Below are 20,924 nucleotides of genomic sequence, written 5' to 3' on the forward strand. Positions count from 1 at the left end.
CTCCACCTTTTAGTGTTCTATCACACCTTTTTTTCACCGCATTTTATAGATTATGGTTGGAAATTCTCAACCACTCTCATCCGAAGACCTCTCCTCCCGCTTTTGTTAATATATTTGAACTTTAGTCGGACATTCACACCTTCTTGCAGCTGAACCACCTCCGCTCCCTGTTTTGATCATGTATGGTCTGGCAATACTACCTTTTCTTACCCGTTTGTGAGTAATTATGGCTGGACATTCACACCTACTTTCAGCAGAACACCACTTCTCTCGCTTTTGATGATGTATGGACCGGCATTCTTACCTTTTCTAACACATTTTTCAGCAATTATGGTCGGAGATTCACACCTACTCACAGACAAACAACTCCGCTCCCGCATTTGATGGTGTATAGTCGGGCATTCTCACCCTTTCTCATCAGCTTTTTGCAAATTATGATCTGACATTAACACCTGCTTTTGATGATGTATGGTTGGGTATTCGCACCTTTTTTTTACCCATTTTTCAGCAATTATGGGTGGACATTCACACCTTCTTGCAGCTGAACACCTCCTCTCCCACTTATGATCATGTGCGGTTTGATTTTCGAAATTTTTACTTTATTTTTTTCTAGCAATTATTGATGGACATTCAGACCTTCTTGCAGCTGAACACCTCCGCTCCCGCTTTTGATCATACACTGTCGGGCATTCGCACCTTGTCTTACCAGATTTTTACAAACTTTAGTCGAACATTCACACCTTCTTGCAGCTGAACACCTCCGCTCCCTCTTTTGATTATACATTGTCGGGCATTCGCACCTTGTCTTACCCGCTTTTTACAAACTATAGTCAGACATTCACACGTTGCAGCTGAACCACCTCCGCTCCCTGTTTTGATCATGTATGGTCTGGCAATACTACCTTTTCTTACCCGATTGTGAGTAATTATGGCTGGACATTCACACCTACTTTCAGCAGAACACCACCTCTCTCGCTTTTGATGATGTATGGACCGGCATTCTTACCTTTTCTAACACATTTTTCAGCAATTATGGTCGCAGATTCACACCTACTCACAGACAAACAACTCCGCTCCCGCATTTGATGGTGTATAGTCGGGCATTCTCACCGTTTCTCATCAGCTTTTTGCAAATCATGATCTGACATCCACACCTACTTGCAGTCGAAGAGTTCTGCTCCCGCTTTTGATTATGTTTGGTTGGATATTCGAACCTTTTCTTAACTGCTTTTTACAAACTTTGGTTGGACCTTCACACCTTCTTGTAGCCGAACACATCCACAGCTGCTTTTGATGATGTATGGTTGGGCATTCGCACCTTTTTTTTACCCATTTTTCAGGAATTATGGGTGGATATTCACACCTTCTTGCAGCTGAACACCTCCTCTCCCACTTATGATCATGTGTGGTTTGATTTTAGAAATTTTTACTTTCATGTTTTCTAGCAATTATTGATGGACATTCAGACCTGCTTGCAGATGAACACCTCCGCTCCCGCTTTTGATCATACATTGTCGGACATTCATACCTTGTCTTACCAGATTTTTACAAACTTTAGTCGAACATTCACACCTTCTTGCAGCTGAACACCTCCGCTCCCGCTTTTGATGGTGTAAAGTCGGGCTTTCGAGCCTTTTCTTACCCGGTTTTTAGAAATTATGATTGGATATTCAGACCTTGCAGCCGAACACCTCCGCTCCCACTTTTGATCATACATTGTCGGGCATTCGCACCTTGTCTTACCCGCTTTTTACAAACTATAGTCAGACATTCACACGTTGCAGCTGAACCACCTCCGCTCCCTGTTTTGATCATGTATGGAGTGGCAATACTACCTTTTCTTACCCGTTTGTGAGTAATTATGGCTGGACAATCACACCTACTTGCAGTCGAACAGCTCTGCTCCTGCTTTTGATTTTGTTTGGTTGGATATTCGAACCTTTTCATAACTGCTTTTTACAAACTTTGGTCGGACGTTCACACCTTCTTGCAACCGAACACCTCCGCTTCCGCTTTTGATGGTATATATTCGGGAATTCGAACCTTTTCTTACCCGTTTTTTACAAACCATGGTCGGACTTTCACACCTTCTTGTAGCCGAACAACTCCACTCCCGCTATTGATTGTGTACAGTCGTGTAGTTTAACCTTTTCTTACCCGCTTTTTAACAACTATGGTCGGACATTCACACCGTCTACAGCGGAACACCTCCGCTTCCGCTTTTGATGGTGTATAGTCGGGCATTCGAACCTTTTCTTACCCGCTTTTTACAAACTATGGTCGGACATTCAAACCTTCTTGTAGCCGAAAAGCTCCGCTCCCTCTTTTGATCATACATTGTCGGGCATTTGCACCTTTTCTTACCCGCTTTTTACAAACCATGGTCGGACTGTCACACCTTCTTGTAGCCGAACACATCTGCTCCCGCTATTGATTGTGTACAGTCGGGTTTTTTAACCTTTTCTTACCCGCTTTTTACCAACTCTGGTCGGACATTCACACCTTCTTACAGCGGAACACCTCCGCTCCCTCTTTTGATGGTGTATGTTCGGGCATTCGAACCTTTTCTTACCCGCTTTTTACAAATTATGCTCGGACATTCAAACCTTTTTATAGCCGAACACATCCACTCCTGCTTTTGATGATGAGTGGTTGGGCATTCGAACCTACTTCTTGCCCGCTTTTCATTAATTATGGGTGGACATTCACACCTTGTCGCAGCCAAACACCTCCGCTCCCTGTTTTGATGGTGTATGGTTGGACATTCGCACCTTTTCTCACCCGCTTTTTGCAAACTATGGTCAGCAATTCACAGCTTCCTCTCCACCATACTTGTATGGTGGGATATTCACACCCACTTGCATCCGAAGACCTCCGCCCCCACTTTTGTTGATATTTAGTCGGTCATTCGCACCTTACCCGCTTTTGGCAAACTATGGCCTTCTTGCAGCCAAACACCTCTGATCTCACTTTTGATGATGTAAGGTTGGGCATTCAGACCTTGCTTCACCTGCTTTTCACCAAATATAGTCGGACATTCACACCTTCTTGCAGCCGAACACTTCCGCTCCACCTTTTAGTGTTCTATCACACCTTTTTTTCACCGCATTTTATAGATTATGGTTGGAAATTCTCAACCAATCTATCCGAAGACCTCTCCTCCCGCTTTTGTTAATATATTTGAACTTTAGTCGGACATTCACACCTTCTTGCAGCTGAACCACCTCCGCTCCCTGTTTTGATCATGTATGGTCTGGCAATACTACTTTTTTTTACCCGTTTGTGAGTAATTATGGCTGGACATTCACACCTACTTTCAGCAGAACACCACCTCTCTCGCTTTTGATGATGTATGGACCGGCATTCTTACCTTTTCTAACACATTTTTCAGCAATTATGGTCGCAGATTCACACCTACTCACAGACAAACAACTCCGCTCCCGCATTTGATGGTGTATAGTCGGGCATTCTCACCCTTTCTCATCAGCTTTTTGCAAATTATGATCTGACATTAACACCTGCTTTTGATTATGTATGGTTGGGTATTCGCACCTTTTTTTTTACCCATTTTTAAGGAATTATGGGTGGACATTCACACCTTCTTGCAGCTGAACACCTCCTCTCCCACTTATGATCATGTGCGGTTTGATTTTCGAAATTTTTACTTTAATTTTTTCTAGCAATTATTGATGGACATTCAGACCTTCTTGCAGCTGAACATCTCCGCTCCCGCTTTTGATCATACATTGTCGGACATTCATACCTTGTCTTACCAGATTTTTACAAACTTTAGTCGAACATTCACACCTTCTTGCAGCTGAACACCTCCGCTCCCACTTTTGATGGTGTAAAGTCGGGCTTTTGAGCCTTTTCTTACCCGGTTTTTAGAAATTATGGTTGGACATTCAGACCTTGCAGCCGAACACCTCCGCTCCCTCTTTTGATTATACATTGTCGGGCATTCGCACCTTGTCTTACCAGCTTTTTACAAACTATAGTCAGACATTCACACGTTGCAGCTGAACACCTCCGCTACCGCTTTTGATGGTGTAAAGTCGGGCTTTTGAGCCTTTTCTTACCCGGTTTTTAGAAATTATGGTTGGACATTCAGACCTTGCAGCCGAACACCTCCGCTCCCTCTTTTGATTATACATTGTCGGGCATTCGCACCTTGTCTTACCCGCTTTTTACAAACTATAGTCAGACATTCACACGTTGCAGCTGAACCACCTCCGCTCCCTGTTTTGATCATGTATGGTCTGGCAATACTACCTTTTCTTACCCGTTTGTGAGTAATTATGGCTGGACATTCACACCTACTTTCAGCAGAACACCACCTCTCTCGCTTTTGATGATGTATGGACCGGCATTCTTACCTTTTCTAACACATTTTTCAGCAATTATGGTCGCAGATTCACACCTACTCACAGACAAACAACTCCGCTACCGCATTTGATGGTGTATAGTCGGGCATTCTCACCCTTTCTCATCAGCTTTTTGCAAATTATGATCTGACATTCACACCTACTTGCAGTCGAAAAGCTCTGCTCCCGCTTTTGATTATGTTTGGTTGGATATTCGAACCTTTTCTTAACTGCTTTTTACAAACTTTGTTCGGAGGTTCACGTCTTCTTGAAGCCGAACACCTCCGCTTCCGCTTTTGATGGTGTACAGTCGGGCATTTTAACCTTTTCTTACCCGCTTTTTACCAACTATGGTCGGACATTCACACCTTCTTGCAGCTGAACACCTCCGCTCCCGCTTTTGATGGTGTATAGTCGGGCTTTCGAGCCTTTTCTTCCCCGGTTTTTACAAATTATGGTTGGACATTCAGACCTTGCAGCCGAAAACCTTCGCTCCCTCTTTTGATCATACATTGTTGGGCATTCGCACCTTGTCTTACGCGCTTTTTACAAACTTTAGTCAGAAATTCACACCTTGCAGCTGAACCACCTCCGCTCCCTGTTTTGATCATGTATTGTCTGGCAATACTACCATTTCTTACCCGTTTGTGAGTAATCTTCTAAAAGGTCATACCTGTCATTTTTTCCATTGAAACCATAAATATTTAAGAGGTTAAAGTCTTGCCCCATAAAATTCAAGTGTGCTAAAAGTGCCCGTCCGTCTCGCACCAGAACATGCGGATTTTTAATTAGAATGGCCACACCATCATTTTTAATTTGATTTGAGCCACTCCATATCGATAAATTGGGCCACATTTCCTCCCATTGTCTATGGTTTTTCAAAAAAGGTAGTCCACATTCTTGTATTAAAAACACATCTGATTTTATGGAGTCTAAGAAGGATATAATACTCTGGGCTCTTGTCTTTGATTTCACACTTCTCACATTTAGTGTTGAGAAGGTGAGAACCATTAAAAGGATAAAGGAAAGTAGGTATGTCATTTTCGTTTTTCTAAGTTATCAAAACAAATTACACACTCAGGTTATTTCTTGGGAAACTAGCTCTCCTTTTCGGACTCTCGTGTTGGCCTCTGATGCAATGTTGCATTTAACTTTGAGTCCCTGGGGGTTGATTGCAGAGCTAAAGGGAATCAGAGGACAACTCAGATGCCGTCCTCCTCGGCTGTTGACCTTCGGGGAGGTGAGTACCTTCACTAGACTCACCTGTCTGCTCTTCCTCCTCATTTAGCTTAGCTCCACCCTCTGCCTGTGAATTCTCACAGACTTCAGCACTGAGTGGTGAGGCCTCTACAGGCCCCTCTCCTTTTTGCTCCTCACTTCCAATCCAAGCTTTTAGCGGGAAGTTTGAATTTATTGGGTCAACCTCTTCACTTTGTTCACCAACTGCCACCTCTGGTCCTTCTCTTTGTTGGCTTGACTGTGGCTTTACCGTCTTTAATTTGTTGGCAAAAGATTTAGGGCAATCTCAGAAGAGGTGATTTAATTCTCCACAGAGATTACATTTCCTGCCATTTGGACACTCTCCAAAAGTGTCCCCAATTTCTCTGCACTTCCCACATATCACCTTGGTACAAGCCTCAACCAGGTGCCCATGCTCACCACACTTGCGGCAGAGCTTGGGCTGCCCCTGGTACTGGATGTAACCTCGGTTTTCGAGGTGGCCAGAGTGTCACTTTGCATCTCCGCCCACCCGCTGCACTGAGCACTCTTCAGCCCTTTTAAATGGTATAACTTTGCACTCCCGCACGCTCCAGCGAGCACCATTCAAGCAACAACTTTGCACTCCAGCTTCAAACGTCGGCACAGTCGCAACAAGTAAGGCAACTCTACTCAGAGAAGTCACTCTGCACAGTAACAAGATTTCTTTTGCACAGACAGAAAGGGCTTCACCCGCAAAGGTAAAGCCTGCCAAAAATAGCAACAACTCATTAGTGCTGCTCTCCACGGAAGTCTTTAGTAAAAGGCGAAAGACTTGTACATTATGAAGAGAAACCAGAGTACGATTATCTGTCACTGCGGGAGCAGGGCATCAGGCTAGTTGGCATAGCCACCTTCCCCATGGTGAGCTTTGCTTGGTTGAGACGCTTGCTCCCCCTCCTTGCTCCTCGGCTGACCAAGTAGGAAAAATCGGGCCCTATTCGATGGCTGCCTTGTCTTTTACTCTGTGCAAAAGACAAGGCAGCCACAAACACCACGGGAACACCGTATTGAGGCTTTGTTCTGACCGCTCATTCAGTGTCGCGTTTCTTTCAAGCAATTCTCCCGGTTAGCCCGCACTCGGCTCGCCCCCAGAGCTGTGTTAAAGTCTACTTCGCATTCACTCTCTTTTCTCAGCAGACTAAAAGAAAGTTTCATCTTGGGCTCCCTGAAACTTCCATCCTGCACCACTGTTTGCTTTTTCACAAGAGCAGAGAAGAGCGCACCGTTCCCAGCGGCACTGCAGTACCGGGTCAATGCTTGGAGTGAACGGAGCAAGCTCCTTTTTCAACTCCTATTGCTAAAAATCCATTTAATATGTAGTCCTCGTACAAAGGCCATATCAGATATTAAACTGATAAGAACAGGTACTACACTTGATCTTAGCCAAAAGGCCGAGAAGCGATAACTGTCCACTGGTTCACGTCCGAGGGCCCTTCCTGGCACAATGCACACTTGTAGCGGTGTTCTTTTTATGGCCATAGGTGGCCAGAGTGTCACTTTGCACCTCCGCCCACCCGCTGCACTGAGCACTCTTCAGCCCTTTTAAATGGTATAACTTTGCACTCCCGCACGCTCCAGCAAGCACCATCCAAGCAACAACGTTGCACTCCAGCTTCAAACATCGGCACAGTCGCAACAAGTAAGGCGACTCTACTCAGAGAAGTCACTCTGCACAGTAACAAGATTTCTTTTGCACAGACGGAAAGGGCTTCACCCGCAAAGGTAAAGCCTGCCAAAAATAGAAACAACTCATTAGTGCTGCTTTCCACGGAAGTCTTTAGTAAAAGGCGAAAGACTTGTACGTTATGAAGAGAAACCAGAGTACGATTATCCGTCACTGCGGGAGCAGGGCATCAGGCTAGTTGGCATAGCCACCTTCCCCATGGTGAGCTTTGCTTGGTTGAGACGCTTGCTCCCCCTCCATGATCCTCGACTGACCAAGTAGGAAAAATCGGGCCCTATTCGATGGCTGCCTTGTCTTTTACTCTGTGCAAAAGACAAGGCAGCCACAAACACCACGGGAACACTGTATTGAGGCTTTGTTCTGACCGCTCATTCAGTGTCGCGTTTCTTTCAAGTAATTCTCCCGGTTAGCCCGCACTCGGCTTGCCCCCAGAGCTGTGTTAAAGTCTACTTCGCATTCACTCTCTTTTCTCAGCAGACTAAAAGAAAGTTTCATCTTGGGCTCCCTGAAACTTCCATCCTGCACCACTGTTTGCTTTTTCACAAGAGCAGAGAAGAGCGCACCGTTCCCAGCGGCACTGCAGTACCGGGTCGATGCTTGGAGTGAACGGAGCAAGCTCCTTTTTCAACTCCTATTGCTAAAAATCAATTTAATATGTAGTCCTCGTACAAAGGCCATATCAGATATTAAACTGATAAGAACAGGTACTACACTTGATCTTAGCCAAAAGGCCGAGAAGTGATATCTGTCCACTGGTTCACGTCCAAGGGCCCTTCCTGGCACAATGCGCACTTGTAGCGGTGTTCTTTTTATGGCCATAGGTGGCCAGAGTGTCACTTTGCACCTCCGCCCACCCGCTGCACTGAGCACTCTTCAGCCCTTTTAAATGGTATAACTTTGCACTCCCGCACGCTCCAGCAAGCACCATCCAAGCAACATCGGCACAGTTGCAACAAGTAAGGCGACTCTACTCAGAGAAGTCACTCTGCACAGTAACAAGATTTCTTTTGCACAGACGGAAAGGGCTTCACCCGCAAAGGTAAAGCCTGCCAAAAATAGAAACAACTCATTAGTGCTGCTTTCCACGGAAGTCTTTAGTAAAAGGCGAAAGACTTGTACGTTATGAAGAGAAACCAGAGTACGATTATCCATCACTGCGGGAGCAGGGCATCAGGCTAGTTGGCATAGCCACCTTCCCCATGGTGAGCTTTGCTTGGTTGAGACGCTTGCTCCCCCCCTTGCTCCTCGGCTGACCAAGTAGGAACAATCGGGCCCTATTCGATGGCTGCCTTGTCTTTTACTCTGTGCAAAAGACAAGGCAGCAACAAAAACACCACGGGAAAACCGTATTGAGGCTTTGTTCTGACCGCTCATTCGGTGTCGCGTTTCTTTCAAGCAATTCTCCCGGTTAGCCCACACTCGGCTCGCTCCTAGAGCCGTGTTAAAGTCTACTTCTCATTCATTCTTGTTTCTCAGCAGACTCTTGGGATTTTATCTATAAAATGAATTCCTTCACTCAAACTATGTTAAAACTGCTTTGTCCTTCATATTTACCATGTCTAGAAAGATTTAAACAAAAAAAACAACGTTGTACTTTGCAGTAAAAGACAGAGCAAATCTAAAGTTTCATGAATCCGAGAATAAGCTTACTTTCATGAGTTCTTCACGATTTGGGATTTTGCTATAAAATGAATTCCTTCACTCAAACTAAATCGCTAATCTGTTACATGTAAGGCAGATGTCAAATTCACCGAAATAGGATCTAAGGGTATTCGGCCAATCGAGCTGTAGCAGCTTCGGTAAAAGAGTATAAGTTGAAGAGTTTGTGAATAAAGGTGTGCGCACACATAGTGAGCTGTAGGAAAATAGGCAGGGAGCAATGCCGGCTGGGGTATATGTTCTTGTATGTTGTCTGACTGTTTGATTTGAATGTGTTGTGTAAGTGTCCCGTTGAATGTTACATGTTTGGGCTTTGACACGCTTCACTGTGGTTGTTAACTGTGTGGTGTGTCCTGAAATGTTATATGTTTGGGCTGTGTGACATGCTTAATGCTTGTCAGTAGCTACCCACTTATTCATATATAGCAACTGACAACATAAGAAGTCCGGACATACTTTGATAGTAGTTGTAGAAGTATCCTTATTGATAATAGATAAACTAATTCATAGTGATAGAACAGTAGATGAACAGGTGCCTGCACATGTCTCACGAAAATAAAATGGGTGTATGATTGCTGACGGCAGAGCAATACTGCCAAACTTATGAGTTCTTGTGGCAAACTTGATTCAGTGTCTTGACGTGTATACGCTGTTTCGCTGACTTGATTGTCACAAGAAACAAAGTGTGTTTGATAAGATCCGACCATTTTATTACGGGAGGATCAGTATCAGTATTCGGCTGCAAGTAGGTGTGAATGTCCAACCATAATTTGTAAAAAGCGGGTAAGAAAAGGTTCTCATGCCCGACTATACATTAACAAAAGCGGGAGGAGAGGTCTTCGGATGAGAGTGGGTGAGAATTTCCAACCATAATCTATAAAATGCGGTGAAGAAAAAGGTGTGAATGCTACATAGAACACTCAAAAGTGGAGCGGAAGTGTTCGGCTGCAAGAAGGTGTGAATGTCCGACTATATTTGGTGAAAAGTAGGTGAAGCAAGGTCTGAATGCCCAACCTTACATCATCAAAAGCGAGATCAGGTGTTTGGCTGCAAGAAGGCCATAGTTTGCCAAAAGCGGGTAAGGTGCGAATGACCGACTAAATATCAACAAAAGTGGGGGCGGAGGTCTTCGGATGCAAGTGGGTGTGAATATCCCACCATACAAGTATGGTGGAGAGGAAGCTGTGAATGGCCGACCATAGTAAAAAGCGGTTGAGAAAAGGTGCGAATGTCCACCATTATACACCATCAAAACAGGGAGCGGAGGTGTTTGGCTGCGACAAGGTGTGAATGTCCACCCATAATTAATGAAAAGCGGGCAACAAGTAGGTTTGAATGCCCAACCATACATCATCAAAATAAGGAGCGGAGGTGTTCCGTTGTAAGAAGTTATGAATGTCCGACCATAGTTGGTAAAAAGCGGGTAAGAAAAGGTTAAAATACCCGACTGTACACAATCAATAGCGGGAGCGGAGTTGTTCGGCTACTAAAAGGTGTGAAAGTCCGACCAAGTTTTGTAAAAAGCGGGTAAGAAAAGGTTCGAATGCCCGACAATTTATGATCAAAAGAGGGAGCGGAGTTGTTCAGCTGCAAGAAGGTCTGAATGTCCATCAATAATTGCTAGAAAAAATTAAAGTAAAAATTTTGAAAATCAAACCGCACATGATCATAAGTGGGAGAGGAGGTGTTCAGCTGCAAGAAGGTGTGAATGTCCACCCATAATTACTGAAAAATGGGTAAAAAAAAGGTGCGAATACCCAACCATACATCATCAAAAGCAGCTGTGGATGTGTTCGGCTACAAGAGGGTTTGAACGTCCAACCAAAGTTTGTAAAAAGCAGTTAAGAAAAGTTTCGAATATCCAACCAAACATAATCAAAAGCGGGAGCAGAACTGTTCGACTGCAAGTAAGTGTGAATGTCAGATCATAATTTGCAAAACAACAACTATACACCATCAAATGCGGGAGCGGAGTTGTTCGTCTGTTAGTAGGTGTGAATCTCCGACCATAATTGCTGAAAAATGTGTTAGAAAAGGTAAGAATGCCGGTCCATACATCATCAAAAGCGAGAGAGGTGGTGTTCTGCTGAAAGTAGGTGTGAATGTCCAGCCATAATTACTCACAAACAGGTAAGAAAATGTAGTATTGCCAGATCATACATGATCAAAACAGGGAGCGGAGGTGGTTCAGCTGCAAGAAGGTGTGAATGTCCGACTAAAGTTCAAATATATTCACAAAAGCGGGAGGAGAGGTCTTCGGATGAGAGTGGTTGAGAATTTCCAACCATAATCCATAAAATGCGGTGAAAAAAAGGTGTGATAGAACACTAAAAGGTGGAGCAGACGTGTTCCGCTGTAAGAAGGTGTGAATGTCCGACCATAGTTTGTAAAAAGCGGGTAAGAAAAGGTTAAAATACCCGACTGTACACCACCAATAGCGGGAGCAGGGTTGTTCGGGTACAAGAAGGTGTGAAAGTCCACCCATGGTTTGTAAAAAGCGGGTAACAAAAGGTTCGAATGCCCTAATATATACTATCAAAAGCGGAAGCGGAGGTGTTCGGCTGCAAGAAGGTGTGAACGTCCGACCAAAGTTTGTAAAAAGCAGTTAAGAAAAGGTTTGAATATCCAACCAAACAAAATCAAAAGCGGGAGCAGAGCTGTTCGACTGCAAGTAGGTGTGAATGTCCAGCCATAATTACTCACAACCGGGTAAGAAAAGGTAGTATTGCCAGACCATACATAATCAAAACAGGGAGCAGAGGTGGTTCAGCTGCAACGTGTGAATGTCTGACTATAGTTTGCAAAAAGCGGGTAAGACAAGGTGCGAATAACCGACAATGTATGATCAAAAGAGGGAGAGGAGGTGTTCGGCTGCAAGGTCTGAATGTCCAACCATAATTTCTAAAAACCAGGTAAGAAAAGGCTCGAAAGCCCGACTATACACCATCAAAAGCGGAAGCGGAGGTGTTCGGCTTCAAGAAGACGTGTACCTCCAAACAAAGTTTGTAAAAAGCAGTTAAGAAAAGGTTCGAAAATCCAACCAAACATAATCAAAAGCGGGAGCAGAGCTGTTCGACTGCAAGTAGGTGTGAATGTCAGATCATAATTTGCAAAAAGCTGATGAGAAAGGGTGAGAATGCCCGACTATACACCATCAAATGCGGTAGCGGAGTTGTTCGGCTTTGAGTAGGTGTGAATGTCCAGCCAAAATTACTCACAAACGGGTAAGAAAAGGTAGTATTGCCAGACCATACATGATCAAAACAGGGAGCGGAGGTGGTTCAGCTGCAAGAAGGTCTGAATGTCCGACTAAAGTTTGTAAAAAGCGCGTAAGACAAGGTGCGAATGCCAGACAATGTATGATCAAAAGAGGGAGCGGAGGTGTTAGGTTGCAAGAAGGTCTGAATGTCCAACCATAATAGAGATATAAAAGGACACCTTTATTCAAACTCATTTTGACAGGTGACCTCTGACCCCTTATCGATCAATCAAATTAATATGACAGGTGACCTTTGTTTGACATCCGTTTGCTGACATCTGGGGATATGACTTTTGACCTCTTATCGATCGATCAACCTATTTTGACGTGTGACCTCTGTTTGACATAGATTAGCCATCTGTTGAAGAGATCTAAGGAAGGAAGGGGGAGTTTATGGCTAGGGTTAAGAATGATTACAGCTAAAGTCAGGAGGTTGTGAGAAATATATTAGTTGAATGTTTAAATAAGAGAAAGGGTTAGGGTTAATAGAAAAGGTTAAGTTGTAGAAGTGGTCAGCATTTTAACAGCTTCAAAGACCGGTCCCTGTAAGGTAAAGATGGGAAAATAATTAGATGTGTGGGGTGGGGGGTGTTAACAGACATCTGGTTGTCTCAGGCTGCACCATACTGTGACACTGAACGGAGGATGGGTTGTTTATAGCAAATAGAGGTAGGTTTAAATTACATGAAAAAGGTTTCCCTCTTAGTTTGCATACATGTTGTATATGGTATCATAGGCTAATCTACAGAGAATTCACTAATAGAACAGGTTGCCCATAAAGTTTACATCTAGTTCTCGCTCTGACTGATCAGCTCACACTATGAGAGCCAACTGCAGGGGGTCGTAAGAATGCATCATGCTGCGGCACTGGGCTGTAGGGGGCAAATGGCCCGGGTCAATAAGAATGCAAAGTACAGTGTGGTAAACAATATGTGTCCTTGTCTTAGTTCGTAAGTAAACAAATGAACATATATGATGTTCACAAGGATGTACCATGCTGTGTGGGAATGAGATAACATTTTAAGTCTCGTACGAGCAAGGCTCAGGGTGCTGGAAAGTCCTCCTTTTACCAGGTGTTGCTAGCACTGCATGGATTTGGGTGGGGTGGGGGTGGGGGGGTGTTAACAGACATCTGGTTGTCTCTGGCTGCACCATACTGTGACACTGAACGGAGGATGGGTTGTTTATAGCAAATAGAGGTAGGTTTAAATTACATGAAAAAGGTTTCCCTCTTAGTTTGCATACATGTTGTATATGGTATCATGGGCTAATCTACAGAGAATTCACTAATAGAACAGGTTGCCCTTAAAGTTTACATCTAGTTCTCGCTCTGACTGATCAGCTCACACTATGAGAGCCAACTGCAGGGGGTCGTAAGAATGCATCATGCTGCGGCACTGGGCTGTAGGGGGCAAATGGCCCGGGTCAATAAGAATGCAAAGTACAGTGTGGTAAACAGTATGTGTCGTTGTCTTAGTTCGCAAGTAAACAAATGAACACATATGATGTTCACTAAGATGCACCATGCTGTGTGGGAATGAGACAACGTCTTACTTCACAAGTAAACAGAATCAATCTGTTACTAACCGTAGGGTGGATATAAACTAAGTGTGAAGAGCAAATGGGTTGAAATTAGCACTTCAAGAAATTTTTAAAACACTCCCTTATTTCTATGGAGGGGGGGTAAGACTATATAAAATGGTTCAGGCATTTACGTCAGGGGCTCAACCGACAGGATAGGAACCATGGACACAGGTACGCAAAAAGTCTCCTTAAAACTTTAAAAAAAAAAAAACCAACAAAAAAAACCAAAAAAAAAAAAACCAACAACAAACAACTTTTTTAGGACGGAAAACAAGAGCTGACGTCCATACACAGCCAACTGGCGGTTCTTTGGCACTCTTAGGAGTATTCAACGGTAAGTAAAAAAGATCTGATGTTAAACATATGAATGCGTGTATAATTATATTACCACACCATGACAGAGTGTTAATTTCCAGAGTTGGACGCAGAGGATTTGGATGACTTCATATTGACGCAAGCCGATTATGGTAATGTTACTTTAACTTTAATAACCTTTAACAAGTGAAATGTTTCAATGAAATAACAACAGATGTAATTGTTCACAGATTTACTAAACAGTGTGGAGCAAGGCCGAAAAAAGAAGAACCCAGCCGTGTTCGAAGGTGAATTGACTTTAAACGCGCCGGGAGGGGGAAACGGACTTTCCCTGAATAAATCCCGGCTACGACGAAGACTGCTCCCTGTACAACACAACCAGTTTTCAACTGAGTGTCCGAGTGTTAGTACAGAGGACGGACGGCAGGAAACATCTGTTCTACACACACCTCCGAGTGTACCTTACAGCCCACGAGAAACCCAACGACCCGAGTCGCCTGTGAGCGGCTACCATACCGACACAGCTGCAGGGGCTGAAGGGGCACGGGCTGTCGGCTTACTAGGCTGCATAACGGCGCAGCTATTAGAGGCGCCAAGCGTTGCTCGCGGGGGGGGAGGGACCCCTCGCTAAACAGCCTGATCAGCGGGGTAAGTTTTTAAAAAAAAAACTCATCACTCATTGTTTTTGTTTTCTCACGTGAGCGCGTAAGCGTCATACGTCATCAACACGGATGTGACGCATAGGGAGAGGGTGAAGGGTGAGAGGGGTTAAAAGAGCGCAGCCTTTTTTTTTTCCAGTAGAACTCATGTCTGGTGCCTGTAAAACAAGCCAGTTGATATATTATTACTGCTCTGTCCACTTATCCGTGCTGCATTCAACGGGAGCATTACATGGTAACATCTATGCAAATTTCACATAGTGTATACTTAAGCAAGGTTTTTTTTTTTTTAATTTATTTATTTATCTATTTTACGCTATTAAACTGTGTTTCAATTTGACAGAATCTGATGTTATAGCTCCCGTGAGGTCCGTGGTGAAGAATCGGCGGTGCAATAGAGTGCGCAACAGACTGTCGCTTGTCGAAGGGCTAATGAAAGGTACAGCCTATTATTATTATTATTATTATTATTATTATTATTATTTTAAATTATTATTATTAATTTTTTTTTTATTTTTTTTTTTATATATAATTTCTTTAATTTTTTTCATTTATTTTAATTTAAATTTTAAATTTTTAATTTAAATTTTTTTTTTTTTTTTTTTTTTTTTAAACTTTAATTTAAATTTTTAATTCTTAATTTTTTATTTTTTTTTTTATTTTTTTTTTTTATTATTTTTTTTTTAAATTCACAATCACTGAACCAGGTATATTCAAAATACTTTTATGGTTATTTCTCCTTCAACCACAGAGGCCGATCTGTCAATAGAACGGATAAATCCTCCAAGCCGGCCCGACCCTCGTCTATGGAGGAAAAGAAACGCTACCATCCGACGTGAAAGATCAAGAGCTCGGGCATTCATGAGAAGTAGCGAGATTCTTATACAGAGAATTAACCGTGACTTGGCCGTGATTTCGAAGTAAAGTAAATGTGTGTATATATATATAAGTAGATATCTTAACCCCTCTTAGCCATTCTCAATTCTGTGTAAAGATGGATAATCAAGCAGGCAGAGCTGTGCCGGCTGTAATATCCGAGGCTGTGGGAAATTTGGAAAACATACCCATACCGGTTCATGTGTGGGATTACTTTACACCACTGGAGTATGCGCTCCTTAATATCGATTATCAATCATCTCCTATGAATATTGAAGAAGATGAAAATGGTCAAATTGATGTGTTACATGAATTAGAATCATCAGTCCTGAATTTAAACGGGCCTCCGCCACCCGGCCCGAGTTTACAAAATGAGTCATCAAAACCAGCTCCTTGTGTCACATCACTAGAGACAGCCTCAGCGATTAGTGCTTCTCAATCTTCAGCATCAGACACAGCCTCATCAAATCTGAATTCTTTACCTTCTCCAGCTGCAGCAGAGCAAACTCTGCAGCATGGTAGGGGGGTCAATCAGGAGAACGTAGCCGTCCCTGAATTAGAATCGTCAGTCCTGAATTTAAACGGGCCTCCGCCACCCGGCCCGAGTTTACAAAATGAGTCATCAAATCCAGCTCCTTGTGTCACATCACTAGAGACAGCCTCAGCGATTAGTGCTTCTCAATCTTCAGCATCAGACACAGCCTCATCAAATCTGAATTCTTTACCTTCTCCAGCTGCAGCAGAACAAACTCTGCAGCATGGTAGGGGGGTGAATCAGGAGAACGTAGCCGTCCCTGAAACGAGTCGGAGAGCTACACCTCAACCGATTGAGCGGGAACGCTACAATTGTCTTGAAATAAGACGTCCCGTCACAATACCGCGTCCGTGCCCTGATAGAATGCCCAACATCGCTGAGTTCACTTCAGCTGTTATGAGCAATCTTATTGAAGTGGCAGAAACAGCGCGATCACACGCCAGATGTAATGATGTCGTCCAGCTAGAATTAGTAGGTGAGAGTATTTCTCAACATATTACCGTTTCTGTCACAAATGAGTCTGATGTAATCCTGAAAGCCTTTCTGGACTTTTTAGACGAGTTAACTCAATCGAACGCAGAGATTGCCTCTGATACTAACATGGAGTTAGTCCTCCAGGTAGTAAGAAACCCTACAGGGGGCGCCAAACGGAAGGCTTCAAAAACCTTAGAATGCGAATTAATCCATAAGAAAAAACGTCACTTGTACATTACAGATAACTGTGACAATCAGCTCTGTTTCGCCATCAGTCTCGCGCACGTCTCCGGTTCTAAATTTACCGATAGTCAAGCTTCGGCCCAGGCGAGAGAGTGGCAGCGTCAGGCAGGGCTGACTGATCAGACGCCTGTGTCTTTCGGTGATGTTGGAAAATTCGAAAAAATCCTAAACAGAAAAATTGTGGTGTTTCACAGAACCAAGGGTGATCGAGCTCTGTGTAAATTTGAGACTGATTTCAGAGATCGATCAAGCCCTCTCTTTCTGTTATTACTCCAAAACCATTACTATGGAATAAAAAACCTCAAAGGATTTTTAGGGTCCAGGTACATTTGCGAGCACTGCTACACCAGTTACAATGAGCCACACTCACACTACTGTCCTGGTTACTGTCCTGTGTGTTGCGACTCGTCATGTACAAATCAAGAGCTCAGTCCTGTATTTTGTGGCGATTGCAACAGAAGCTGTCGTAACTCGTCGTGCTTCAACAGACACAAAGAACCTCGTGAGAGACCCCAAGCCAGAATGCAAGTGAGTCATTGTGATCTGATTAAAAGATGTCCGACGTGTAAGAGATTTTATCGCGTTGCGATGACTAAGGTAAAAACCCCCCACGTGTGTGAAGGTTTAAAATGTAAAATCTGTGGTGAGAAACTGACCCTCGGTTCTACACCAACTCTCGGTGGACATCAGTGTTACATTCAGCCTACCAGCACCGACGAACGGCTTGACGAAAAACTGATCTTTTATGATTTTGAATCCTTAGTCGGTCAGAACGATGTGCATGTCCCCTTTCTGGTCTGTGCAAAAACGCTGAAAGGTGTGGAGTGGTCTGCCTACGGGTTGGATTGTGTCAAGAAATTCCTCCTCCGTTTCAGGAGACCACGCTACCGTGGATACACGTTTATTGCTCACAACGGACGAGGTTATGATAGTTATCTAATCCTTAACGTCATGGTGCAACTAGGTATGAAGCCCTCTCTCATCACACAGGGGAGTAAAATTCTCTGTTTTACAGACTGTGATTATGGTTTGAGATTCATCGATAGTCTGTCCTTCCTGGCTATGAAACTGAGTATGATGCCGAAAGCGTTAGGTTTCAGTGATCATACCAAAGGTTTCTTTCCCCACAGATTCTCTTCAGAGCAGAATTTGAAATATGTGGGGCCTTTTCCTTCACCGAGTTACTACTCTGTAGAACTCATGAGCCCCAGTGAGCAGGGAGAGTTCTACAGATGGTACGATGGAGTTTGTAAAGGCACCTTTAACTTTCGTGAACAGAGCATGCTTTACTGCAAAAATGATGTAGATATACTGTTCAAGGGGTGTGTCAAATTCCGCGAGCAATTCTTTAACGAGACGCGCGTGGACCCCCTGAAATGCATCACGATCGCGTCGGCCTGTATGAAGGTTTTTACCGCCAACTTTCTGCAGCCTAAAACCCTGGCCATACCTTCACCCGTTGATTACAGTCAGCAGAGTAAGACCTTCTCAAACGCATCCATCCAGTGGCTGGAGTGGTTAGCGTTTAGCAGAGGGATTGAGATTAGCCATGCGTTAAACACAGGGGAAAAAGGAATCGGTCCTTATCACGTAGATGGGTATGCGGAAATTGACGGTGTGAGGGTAGCTTTTGAGTTTTACGGCTGTTTCTTTCACGGCTGCCCCATCTGCTATCAGCCTCAAGACACATGTCCGCTGAGGAAGGAGCCGTTTGAAAAGTTCTATGCAGAGACCCATGAGAGAGAGAGAGAACTTCAGTCAGTGTACGGTCTTCGTCTGCATATCATGTGGGAGCACGAGTGGACTGAGATGAAAAAGTCCCATCCGGAGGTGATTGAATTTCTCAAGAGCTTTAACGCCCCTGAACCTCTCTCTCCGAGACAGGCACTGTACGGTGGTCGGACCTGCGCACTCAGGTTGAGGTACAGTGCGGGGGTAGATGAAACTGTGCACTACGCTGACTTTACATCTCTTTACCCCTATGTAAATTGCAGCTTTCCTTACCCTCTCGGCCATCCCAGAATCATCTGCAGAGATTTTGATGACCCTGACAGCTACTTTGGTTTCATAAGAGCTGTTGTTTATCCTCCGCGTGGGCTGTTTTTCCCAGTTTTACCTTACAAGTCATCTCACGGAAAACTTGTATTCACTCTCTGTCGCACCTGTGCTGAAATGAATAACCAGGCAGGTGCGTGCAGCCACAGCGATGAGGAGAGAGCACTAACAGGTGTGTGGGTGAGTGTGGAGTTTAGCAAGGCGTTAAAGCTTGGTTATCGTCTTGCTAAAATCACTGAGGTGTGGCACTTTGAGAGGACCAGTAGCTCAATCTTTGTAGACTACATACACACATTTCTTAAGGGTAAACAAGAGGCTTCAGGATATCCCGCAGACGCAGTTGATGAGGAGAGTAAGCAGAGGTACGTCAGTGATTACAAACTCCATCAAGGTATTCAGTTGGATACCAGCAAAATAGAGGTGAACCCTGCTAAAAGACAGGTGGCTAAACTGTGTCTGAACAGTTTCTGGGGGAAATTTGCGCAGAGAAGCGACCTCCATCAGACCACCATCGTCACAGACCCGAATGAATTTTTTAATTTCATGTTCTCGGGTAAATACAAGATAGCCTACTTCCACTTTCTAAACCCTGACATGTGCATGTTGCAGTGGACTTACAACAAACGGTGCATCGCTCCACCCAACAAGGTAAACAATGTATTCATTGCAGCATTTACCACCGCATATGCACGTTTAAAACTGTACAGCTGTCTGGAAGTAATGCAGGACAAAATTCTCTACATAGACACAGACAGTCTGATCTATGTGGTGAAAAAAGGTGAGACTCCACTGAAACTGGGAAACTATCTGGGGGATTTGACCGACGAGCTGGGAGGTGACACAATTCAGGAATTTGTTGCAGCAGGACCCAAGAGTTACGCCTACCAGACCAGAAATCAGAAAAAAGTATCGATGCGCGTTAAAGGCATCACTCAGACGCATGAATGCAGCGAGAAGGTCAACTTTGACAGCGTCAAAGAGTTAGTGGAGGGATACTTGGCTGACTCCAGAGAAACGGTGATCGAGACCCCTCAGCGTACCATCAGAAGAGATAAAAAGGGGTTTCTGTTAAAAAATGTGACATTCCAGAAAAAGTTCCGGGTGGTGTATGACAAGAGACGCCTTTTTCCTGACGGTACAACTCTGCCTTTCGGTTATTAAGGTATTAAGGTGGTTAAGAGAGGGAAAAAAATAAATAAAAATGCCGCAATTTTCTGATATGAAGGAGATTGATTTTGACCCCAGACTAAAGACTCCTTTTTCATGTCTGATTGTGGGGCCCAGCGGATGTGGAAAATCATTTTTTGTTAAAAGTGTTTTAAAAAAGTGTAACCATGTGATGGATGTTGTACCGGATAATATTGTTTGGATTTATACCTCTTTCCAACCACTGTATGCTGAACTGCAGCGGTTGAATAAAAACATCAAATTTGTGGAAGGATTGCCTCATTCTTTTGAAGATGAAAATCTGTTCCCTCCTGATCGTAAGCACTTGGTTATTCTGGACGATGTCATTTTTCAGGCTTCAGACCATCCTGAAGTGGTAAAAATTTTCACACAGTACAGACATCACAGAAATATGAGTGTCATGATGTTGACTCAAAATGTATTTCATCAAGGGAAATACAGTCGCACCATCAGCCTGAACAGTAACTACCTGGTGCTGTTTAAGAATCCCAGAGATAGATTGCAGGTGAATATACTAGCCCGTCAAATCTTACCCTCAGAGAAAGCTATTTTTCTGGAGAGCTTTGAGGACGCCACCAGAGAGCCGCACGGGTATTTAATCGTCGACCTGACCCACTCATGCCCAGAACAATACAGACTGAGAACGGGTTTACTTCCTAGTCAGTGGCCAGTTGTCTATGTTCCGAAAGCATAGTAATTTATCATGTCAGCCCGTATAAAAAGGAATGCTCCGTTACTCCGAGCTCTGTACCACGCCACACCTCAGAAA

General features: G+C 43.8%; 5 non-coding genes across 5 annotated transcripts; all 5 read right to left on the reverse strand.

The window, feature by feature from the left end:
* Window positions 1-6,311: 6,311 nt before the first annotated feature.
* Window positions 6,312-6,425, reverse strand: LOC140308322 (U5 spliceosomal RNA). Its single transcript, XR_011916279.1, has one exon. It is a non-coding gene; the product is annotated as a U5 spliceosomal RNA (small nuclear RNA).
* A 411-nt stretch (window positions 6,426-6,836) lies between these two features.
* Window positions 6,837-7,027, reverse strand: LOC140307960 (U2 spliceosomal RNA). Its single transcript, XR_011915978.1, has one exon. It is a non-coding gene; the product is annotated as a U2 spliceosomal RNA (small nuclear RNA).
* A 308-nt stretch (window positions 7,028-7,335) lies between these two features.
* On the reverse strand, window positions 7,336-7,449 carry LOC140308210 (U5 spliceosomal RNA). Its single transcript, XR_011916178.1, has one exon. It is a non-coding gene; the product is annotated as a U5 spliceosomal RNA (small nuclear RNA).
* Window positions 7,450-7,860: 411 nt separating this feature from the next.
* Window positions 7,861-8,051, reverse strand: LOC140307852 (U2 spliceosomal RNA). The gene has a single exon (XR_011915880.1). It is a non-coding gene; the product is annotated as a U2 spliceosomal RNA (small nuclear RNA).
* Window positions 8,052-8,336: 285 nt separating this feature from the next.
* Window positions 8,337-8,450, reverse strand: LOC140308212 (U5 spliceosomal RNA). The gene has a single exon (XR_011916179.1). It is a non-coding gene; the product is annotated as a U5 spliceosomal RNA (small nuclear RNA).
* Window positions 8,451-20,924: the final 12,474 nt, after the last annotated feature.

The sequence above is a fragment of the Leuresthes tenuis genome, unplaced genomic scaffold, assembly GCF_036924035.1.
Source record: "Leuresthes tenuis unplaced genomic scaffold, fLeuTen1.0.hap1 SCAF_5, whole genome shotgun sequence".
NCBI lineage: Eukaryota > Metazoa > Chordata > Actinopteri > Atheriniformes > Atherinopsidae > Leuresthes > Leuresthes tenuis.